Source organism: Euphorbia lathyris, chromosome 4, assembly GCF_963576675.1.
Source record: "Euphorbia lathyris chromosome 4, ddEupLath1.1, whole genome shotgun sequence".
NCBI classification, from domain to species: Eukaryota; Viridiplantae; Streptophyta; class Magnoliopsida; order Malpighiales; family Euphorbiaceae; genus Euphorbia; species Euphorbia lathyris.
Window position 1 is genome coordinate 92,621,641 of NC_088913.1, and position 9,875 is coordinate 92,631,515.

A 9,875-nucleotide genomic window follows, 5' to 3' on the forward strand; every position below is an offset into this window, starting at 1 on the left:
TAAGATGTCGGTGGCGGAGATGCGTATGTTGAGATGGATGTGTGGTCATACGAGAAAGGACCAAGTGCGTAATGAAATAATTAGGACAAAAGTAGGGGTCACATCTATTGAGAATAAAATGAGAGAAAACCGACTAAAGAGGTTTGGCCATGTGAGACGTAGAGCGCTTGATGCATCGGTTAGGAGAACCGAAGAGTGGCAACGGGATGTAGTGGTGAGGGGTAGGGGAAGACCTAAGCAAACTTGGACGAGGGTGATTGAGAGTGATATGAGTTTACTGGGGAAAATATGGTAGTGGATAGGACGGAGTGGAGGGAGCGAATTTATGTCGCTGACATGACTTGATTTCACGGTTTTATATGATGGTTCATGTTAGCCGACCCCGAATCATTTCGGGACTAAGGCTTTGTTGTTGTTGTTGTTGTTACATTAGCAATAGTGTGAGGAGAGAGACACATCAATAATAAATTATTAATAAAAAATAAAGTTAGGAGGCACTAAGAGATGGAGAGAGGCTCTCTATTAATAGAGAGGATGGAGAGGCTCTTAGTGATTTGAGGAGCCACTAAGAGGCTGTTGGAGATCCTCCTCAAACTCTAACTTAAGAGCCAACTTAAGAGGCTGTTGGAGATGCTCTTATATAGGTCAAGTTAAATGGGTTTTTGGGTTGGGTCGACATGACCCACCAACACGCTTAAAATTACACGTGTTGCAATTAATTCGCAGGTCAACCCAAAATCTGACCCGTTTCATAAACGAGTTAAGTGAGTCGATCCATTTGACACGTTTATCACTCAAACCCATTAAAGCTCAACCCTAATTCGTTTAAGTTGCGGGTTATGCAGGTCGTGTTAGCGGGTCATGACCCATATTGACACCATCTCTAAGTGACCTAACAATTATCGTGTTCGTATCGTGTCATTTTATGTTCGTATCACAATCGTGTTAATTTGTTCATGTTAGTATCAATTTCGTATCGTGTAACTTATAAAAATATAAGAAGATATGGTACTATTTTTAAATACTTTATTTCATTTTTAGATTAACATGTTGACACTAATCATCGAAAAATCTACTAATATCATGTGAGATGGTCATATAATGTGTTTATAACAATTTAGGAGGTTCGATTCATATTTGCAAGTAATAATTATAATTTTATCATATTTATTAATAAAATGACATAAAAACACGAGAGAATATAACAATAATTTTAAATACCCGTGTCGTTTTCACGTTAGCATATCAACCATAACCCAACCCAATCCAAAAATTTACGTGTCAGTTTCGTGTCAATCCAAAAATGACACATTACCTACTAAGCTAATCCAAACACTAAAATTCCGTATCGATTTCGTATCGTATATACTTTTGCCAACTGCATCAATACGAGACCAGAGGTCGGGGTTTGATTGCTGTAGAGCATTGGTGGAAAGGTTTGTGGGCGAGGGAGGAAGGATATGGTCAAGGACTTGGAATGCCTTGGCATGTAGCTTGAATAGAGCGGCCCAAGTAGGGTAATGCCCTTTTTCTATGTCGAGGGTTATTTTGATGAAGGTAGATATATTGGATACGGTGAGGGAAGGATGGTGATTAGGGCTGTGTCTGTGGTATTGATGTTCGAATTGGAGTTGGGCGGTGTTCCGGTGGTGGAATTTTCTGTGTTAGTGCTCATAGCGGCGACGGGAGGAGAAGGGTGTGTTGGGGTTTAGTGTCCTATAGACAATTGTTGCAGGATACAAACTTATTGTAAATGAATTGTTCTTTATATCATTTGTTTTAATAAGATATATGTTTTATAACTAGATAAAGGCAATCCCTTTTAAAGCACTAAATAAAGTCTAATAAAAGGAAATCCGTAAGTTTGTTTAAAGTGATTATAAAGTGTTCATACAAGCATGAAGTGAGACAAAACTTTATAATAAACTAATAAACTTAAAACCACCCCAAGTCAAGTGATATGTTTAGGATTGATATATCACTGTTGAGACTTGTATGTAACAATGTCTTCTGTCCGATAGAAAGCTGATCTCACAAGCTTCACATATATAGATATCTAGACAGTTACATAGATCCGGTGAAACGTTGTTCATTAGGATTGGGGATCCGACTTGAGATAACAGGATGGGTAGATTCATCCTTGTCACCTGTTCATCTCATTGGTATTAATAGGTATAACTAATCCTCAGACTCAAAGGAATGTTAATTGGTCATCCTGAATTACTGAATGTGAGACTTTGATCGCGTGGTCACACGATCCTTAACAGAGATGACTCTGGGGTGTGAACTGCAAAGGTTGGGTGTCATAGGAGGTAATGTCAGGGTAGTTATACATTGGATTGAGCATTTATCACTCCCGATGAATGGGAGATACATCCAAGGATCGCTTGTGGAAGACTCGACTCTAAACCCTTGCAAGGTGATAGCTTAAGAGTAGAAATTCGGATTTCACTTAACCTATCTTTTGAGTTGACTCGGCCAATAACAAGTAAAATGAACGTCTCGCTATATGTGACTTGACATTATCCATAGTCATAAGATTCAGTTCAAGGATGTAGTTGATAAAGGATCGTATTATACCGTAATTAATACGGAACGGTTAACGACAGAATCAATCTGTCTTCTTAACGGACTCTGGGGGAATGATTACGGACTTGCCAATAACATACTCTGTACATCATTCCGTTATGCAAGAGATTAAATATAATTCTTGAAGAAATTAATTTAATAGGTTGCATACGGCCAGAAGTAGTAAGGACCTAATGGATCACACATAAGACTTGGAACCAAAAAGAGAGATGGATATGATTAATAGATGGAAGCCCAAAATTAAGCCCAGTAAGGCCCAATTACATGGAGGGGCCGAAATTTATATGTATTTGAGTAATGAATTAATTTATTCCATTCATCCTAATTTGATTAGGATTGTGAAATTAAATTAATTAAGAGATAATCAAGTTAGAAGTTTTAATTAGATTAATATACTCCTATTATTATCTAACTAGGTTATTTATTATTATCCTAATTATATTAGATATATAGTAAGATAATAATTAGAAATCCTATTCCAATTCGGATTCATATTAAGTAACCTATTCCTATCTAACTAGGGTTTAGATACAAGCAAATATATATACCCCTCCTACATGTGAATTTCGACCTAAGCCTCTACCCTCCCCTAAAGTGATTTTCGAAATTGCTTAGTTAGAGAGAGAAAAGAATTCCCATCCCCAAGTTCGTGGACAAGAATTCATTCGGCATTCCATCGATTGATTAATCTAATTCATCCCTCTTTCTCCTTGATCTTGTGTTGGTTAATTAGAGGTAATCTATTTTGGTTACATCTCATAAGGGTTGATTCTAATTTAACCTCACCGTGTTCACGAAAGAAGAAAAACAATCAAAAGGGAGAAATTCGTTTTTCTTCGCCTACATCAGGTCAGTTCACTATTTCGAGGATTCCCGGAGATTGAACCGTCGGATCGTCGCAATTTTTGGACAGTAGCTTCTAGACATATTCTTCCACGTTTCCACCGAAGGGATTGTCGTTCGGAGGTCTGGAAGGTCTGTTTCGAATAGGGGCAGATTGGTAAACAGTTTACCTCTCTTTTGAAATTGTGGGCACTTCGTTTGCAACGGTAGATTGATCAACGAAAGGTATTTCTTCTTATTCCTCTTTATATGAAATAACGATTAACGGATCCTATGGTTAAAAGGAAGTAGGCTAAAATTTTTATATTTCCGCTGCTATACCTTAGCCCTATTTCCAACAGTGGTATCAGAGACATCGTTAAATCCGTTATTTCATATATGAAAATATAGAAGTTTTCAATAGGATTGAATAAATATTTATGGTTAGGATTAATTGACAAATAGTATTGATTGATTAATTCTAAAGATAAATAAAGTTTTGATTAATTGTTAATTAAAACTGATTATGCTTATGTTCCTAATTATTTCGGTTGATAATCATTATAACAAAATCTATTAGTTTTATGGTTAGATTAATAAAATTAGTTTTATTGATTCTAAAGATAAAACGGAAATCTATTGTAGTTTTTCCTATTTCTGAAAATCGCTTTTCAACCGTTTTGAAAATCTGATATATATATGTACTTTAAAATTAGTTTTGAATATAAAAAAAAAAAATATATATATATATACATGTTTCGGAAATTAATAGTTTTCTGTTTTGATTATCGAATGAAAATTCGTTTAAAAGTTTGTTTTACCAAGTTGTAAATCAAAGCGTTAAATGAATTGAAATAAAAAATAATTGGGACATGCATAATCAACGTTTTATATGGTTATATTAATCTAAGAATTAATATAAAGATACAAAACGATTAGAAGTAAAATTGGATGAAATTAATTTGATAAGTTAATGTGATTAACATAAATATTACATAAATCAGTTATGTAATCAACCAATTAAATTTATTTAATTGAGTCTTTGCATGTTTGGAGTTGTGGACATATTTGGACCCTCTTTTATTCTTTTGGTAATAGGGCATGCGCGTCCTGCCTTTCTACTATCTATTGTAATTTCTCTTCTCATCTGATTCCCTTCAATTTAATTGAAGTTTTCTTTTAGTAGTATAGAAAATTAATATGTAATTTTCAAGGCGCCAAGGAGAAGACGGAGGACCTAAAGAGAAATATATAATAGTTAGTATTTCCTTAGGTTTGGCCTTTTATTCCGTCTCTGGCTCGACGGAATAATTTAGATGATATGTCCATAACGCCAATGTATGTGTGAATGTGTGTCTGATGTATGCTAAAGCAAATCAAGACTAAGTTAGATTATGAGACTTAAATAAAAATCCCTCATTAAAAAGTTAAGTAAATAAATAAGTTATTAAAATCGGTTGCCCCTCCCTAATATTATAATTCAGCCGGCAGTACTGGGGGCCTTTGGGTTGTTGGCCAAAGTCAAGCTCGGGGTCTTATGGTAACACCTGGATTATCGAAAATCGTTCTTTCATGAATATGGGGTAATACTTAAATTAGAGTATGATAATTGGATGGGCAAACTCATGTTGTCATACACTAATGGGCAAAATGGTTGGGATTAATATGAATGACATATTAGTTACTAATGTGGTTAGTAACCCAATAACCTAGGAATCGCATTCGAGATGTGATTGATTGAATCTACCTAACGAATGAGACTAGTTTGTTGGCTAAAGTTAAGGCGAAATCTCAGGAGTTAGGATCCTAGCTCACTAAAGGATTTGTGAAATTCTTCGAATTAATATGGAGGGTTATTAATTTGGCAAAATAGTGGGAGCAATCTGAAATAAATTAAAAGGCCTATAATTTTAGATTGTTATACTTTAAAGCAAATGAATAACATACGTTTACTCTTTCTCACTCTTAGTTTAATGAAACACTCTTAAAATCATGACTAAACACCGATCTGCAAAATATACTTACCGATAACAAGTTGAATAGTTCAAATTTCACCGACTGGTTTCGTAACCTCAAAATCGTTTTGAAGTTCGATAAAATAGGGTATGTATTTGATACATCGATACTCCCTATCCCTAATAATGATGCTCCAAATCGAGGAAATCGATGCTTACAAGAAGCACAAGGCTGATGACGATCATGCCGGATGCATCATACTTGCATCAATGACATCGAAATTACAAAGACAACTATGCATGTTCCATCATCATGCGCCTAAAGGAATTGTTTGGGAAACAAACCAGGTGCAAACGCTACGAGATATCCAAATGGTTATATCGTTGCAGGATGCAAGAGGGCACATCAATCATGACACATTGTGTCAAGATGATTGGCTATATTACCAAACTTTCTAGTATTGGATTTGCGATGGATAACGCTAAGTGTAGACTTAATTCTTCAATCCCTCCCAAAGAGTTATTCATAGTTCATCATGAACTATCAGATGAATGCTATGCGAACCTCTCTTGAAGAGCTTGCAAATATGCTCAAGTCAGTTGAGCCCAATATTCAGAAAGGCAAGGCCATACCGGCTATTGTCATATAGGGATCAAAGAAGTGGAAAGGGAATTCTCCCGATCCTAAACATCCCAAGAAAGGTAAGAAAGATGTGTCCAAGGGAAAGGAAGTTAAGAAGCCCAAAGGAGAGTGCCACTATTATGGTGACATGGGACATTGGAAGAGAAATTGTTCTTTGTACCGAGCTACCCTCCAGAAGGGAAAAGCCGGTACTCCAAACATCTGGTATGTTCTATATTTCGATAAAGAACAATAGTTGCAATTCTTATAAAGATTCGATCTTTTATTTTTCAGGAATATCACAAAATGGGTTTATGTGTTAGATGATAAAACTCCTGTTTTTGCAATTGATACCAAAAGACATAAACTAGATAATTCAACCTACTTGTGGCATTGTCGTTTAGGCCATATAAACAAGAGACGCATGCTAAAGCTTCATTCAGATGGGCTTATAGATTCAATTGATTCGGAATCATTGGAAACATGCGAATCATGTTTAAAAGGTAAAATGACAAAGACACCCTTTAGCAATAAAGGTGAGCGTGTATCAGATACTCTAGGACTCATTCATTCAGATGTATGCGGTCCTATGTCAGTCCAAGCAAGAGGAGGATTCAGATACTTTATTAGCTTCATAGATGACCATACTCGATATGGTTACATCTACTTGATGAAGCACAAATCAGAAGCTTTTGACAAGTTCAAATGCTTCAAGAATGAAGTGGAAAATCAATTAGGAAAGAAAATAAAGACGCTTCGATCCGATCGAGGTGGCGAATATCTTTCAGATGATTTTCTGAATTATCTAACTGAATGTGGGATATGCTCGCAATGGACACCTCCCTATACACCACAACACAATGGTGTATCCGAGAGGAGAAACCGTACCCTATTAGATATGGTACGGTCCATGATGAGCATGGCCTTACTTCCAAAGATGTTCTGGGGCTATGCCTTAGAAACTGCCCTCTTCACCCTGAATCGAGTACCAACTAAATCCGCCAGTTCCACACTATATGAATTGTTCGTTGGTAGGAAACCCGTATTCTCATTTATGAGAGTATGGGGTTGTTCAGCATATGTCAAACGCATTGCGTCCGACAAATTGCATTCTAAATCTGATAAATGTTTCTTCATTGGATATCCTAAAGAGACCATAGGGTATTACTTCTATCATCCAGATGATCAGAAAGTAATAGTATCCAGATACGCAACCTTCTTAGAGAAAGAGTTTCTCGAAGAAACGCAAAAGGGAAGCGTGATTGAACTCGACGAAGTTCAAGGGGAAGAGACACCGGATGAAACAACAGAAGCGGTTGAGGTACCCGAAGAAGTCCCATTAGATGAGACTCCAGTGGCACCTATTCGTAGATCACGAAGAGTTCGTGAACTCCCAGTTAGATATGGTTTTCTAGTGGGAGATGATGACGAGGTTCTCGTGTTAGACGACGAACCCGAAAACTACGAAGAGGCTCTTACTAGTCCAGATTCTAAAGCATGACTTGAGGCCATGGATTCTGAAATGGATTCCATGTATACTAACCAAGTGTGGACTTTGGTTGATCCACCCGAGGGGATAAAACCCATTGGGTGCAGGTGGATCTTCAAAAAGAAGACTGACATGGATGGAAAGGTTAGCACCTACAAGGCTAGGTTGGTAGCGAAAGGATATCGTCAAAAACAAGGCGTTGATTATGACGAAACCTTCTCTCCCGTTGCTATATCCAAATCAATCAGAATCATGCTTGCAATTGCCGCTCATTTTGATTATGAGATTTGGCAAATGGATGTGAAAACAGCTTTCCTAAACGGAAACCTGCTTGAGGATGTATACATGATGCAACCTGAAGGTTTCATATCAAAGGATGCAAATAAAGTTTGCAAACTTCAGAGATCCATTTATGGACTCAAGCAAGCATCTAGAAGCTGGAATAAGCGTTTTGACGAAACCTTAAAACAATTTGGTTTCGAACAAAATTGCGAAGAAGCTTGCATTTACAAGAAAGCAAGTGGGAGCTCTATAGCATTTCTCATACTATATGTGGACGATATACTGTTAATGAGAAATGACATTGCTCTATTACAATCGGTGAAAGTATGGTTATTCGGTAACTTCTCAATGAAAGACCTTAGTGAAGCAGCCTATATACTTGGTATAAAGATCTATAGAGATAGATCACGTAGACTGCTTGGTCTTTCACAGGCTACATACATTGAAAAGGTGCTAAATTGGTTTAGCATGCTTGAATCGAAACGAGGTAACTTACCCATGGTACATGGAGTAAAGTTAAACAATCATCAATGTCCTAAAACTGATGATGACAAACGACGTATGGATGTTGTCCCGTACGCCAGCGCGATCGGTTCGATTATGTATGCTATGCTATGCACTAGACCTGACGTAGCGTTCGCGTTATCTGTAACGAGTCGCTACCAAGGGAATCCGGGAGACGAGCATTGGATTGCCGTCAAGAACATTCTTAAGTACTTGAGAAGGACTAAAGATATGTTCCTAGTGTACGGAGAAGGAGATCTGAAAATTGAAGGATTTTCAGACGCTAGTCATCTCACAGATGAGAATGATTTTAAATCCCAATCAGGATACCTGTTTATCTTGAATGGGGGCGCGGTCAGTTGGAAAAGTTCCAAGCAGGGAAGCGTAGCTTTCTCTACGACCGAGTCAGAGTACATCGCTGCTGCGGAAGCAGCAAAGGAAGCAGTTTGGATTAGAAAGTTCATTACAGAACTAGGAGTGGTGCCTGACATTGTCAATCCCATTACTCTGTACTGTGACAACAATGGAGCCATTGCGCAAGCAAAGGAACCACGGTCTCATAATGCATCCAAGCACTACCTAAAGCGATACCACATCATTAGAGAGATTGTGGCTAGAGGAGATGTGAGAATAGAAAGAGTACCTACCGAGGACAACGGTGCAGATCCGTTGACAAAGCCATTAGCCCAGAAAGTACATGATCGTCATTTAACTTCTACTGGGATAAGTTTTAGAAACAATTGGCTTTAATCCAAGTGGGAGTATGTTGGGGTTTAGTGTCCTATAGACAATTGTTGCAGGATACAAACTTATTGTAAATGAATTGTTCTTTATATCATTTGTTTTAATAAGATATATGTTTTATAACTATATAAAGGCAATCCTTTTTAAAGCACTAAATAAAGTCTAATAAAAGGAAATCCGTAAGTTTGTTTAAATTGATTATAAAGTGTTCATACAAGCATGAAGTGAGACAAAACTTTATAATAAACTAATAAACTTAAAACCACCCCAAGTCAAGTGATATGTTTAGGATTGATATATCACTGTTGAGACTTGTATGTAACAATGTCTTCTGTCCGACAGAAAGCTGATCTCACAAGCTTCACATATATAGATATCTGGACAGTTACATAGATCCGGTGAAACGTTGTTCATTAGGATTGGGGATCCGACTTGAGATAAAAGGATGGGTAGATTCATCCTTGTCACCTGTTCATCTCATTGGTATTAATAGGTATAACTAATCCTCAGACTCAAAGGAATGTTAATTGGTCATCCTGAATTACTGAATGTGAGACTTTGATCGCGTGGTCCCACGATCCTTAACAGAGATGACTCTGGGGTGTGAACTGCAAAGGTTGGGTGTCACAGGAGGTAATGTCAGGGTAGTTATACATTGGATTGAGCATTTATCACTCCCGATGAATGGGAGATACATCCAAGGATCGCTTGTGGAAGACTCGACTCTAAACCCTTGCAAGGTGATAGCTTAAGAGTAGAAATTCAGATTTCACTTAACCTATCTTTTGAGTTGACTCGGCCAATAACAAGTAAAATGAACGTCTCGCTATATGTGACTTGACATTACCCATAGTCATAAGATTCAGTT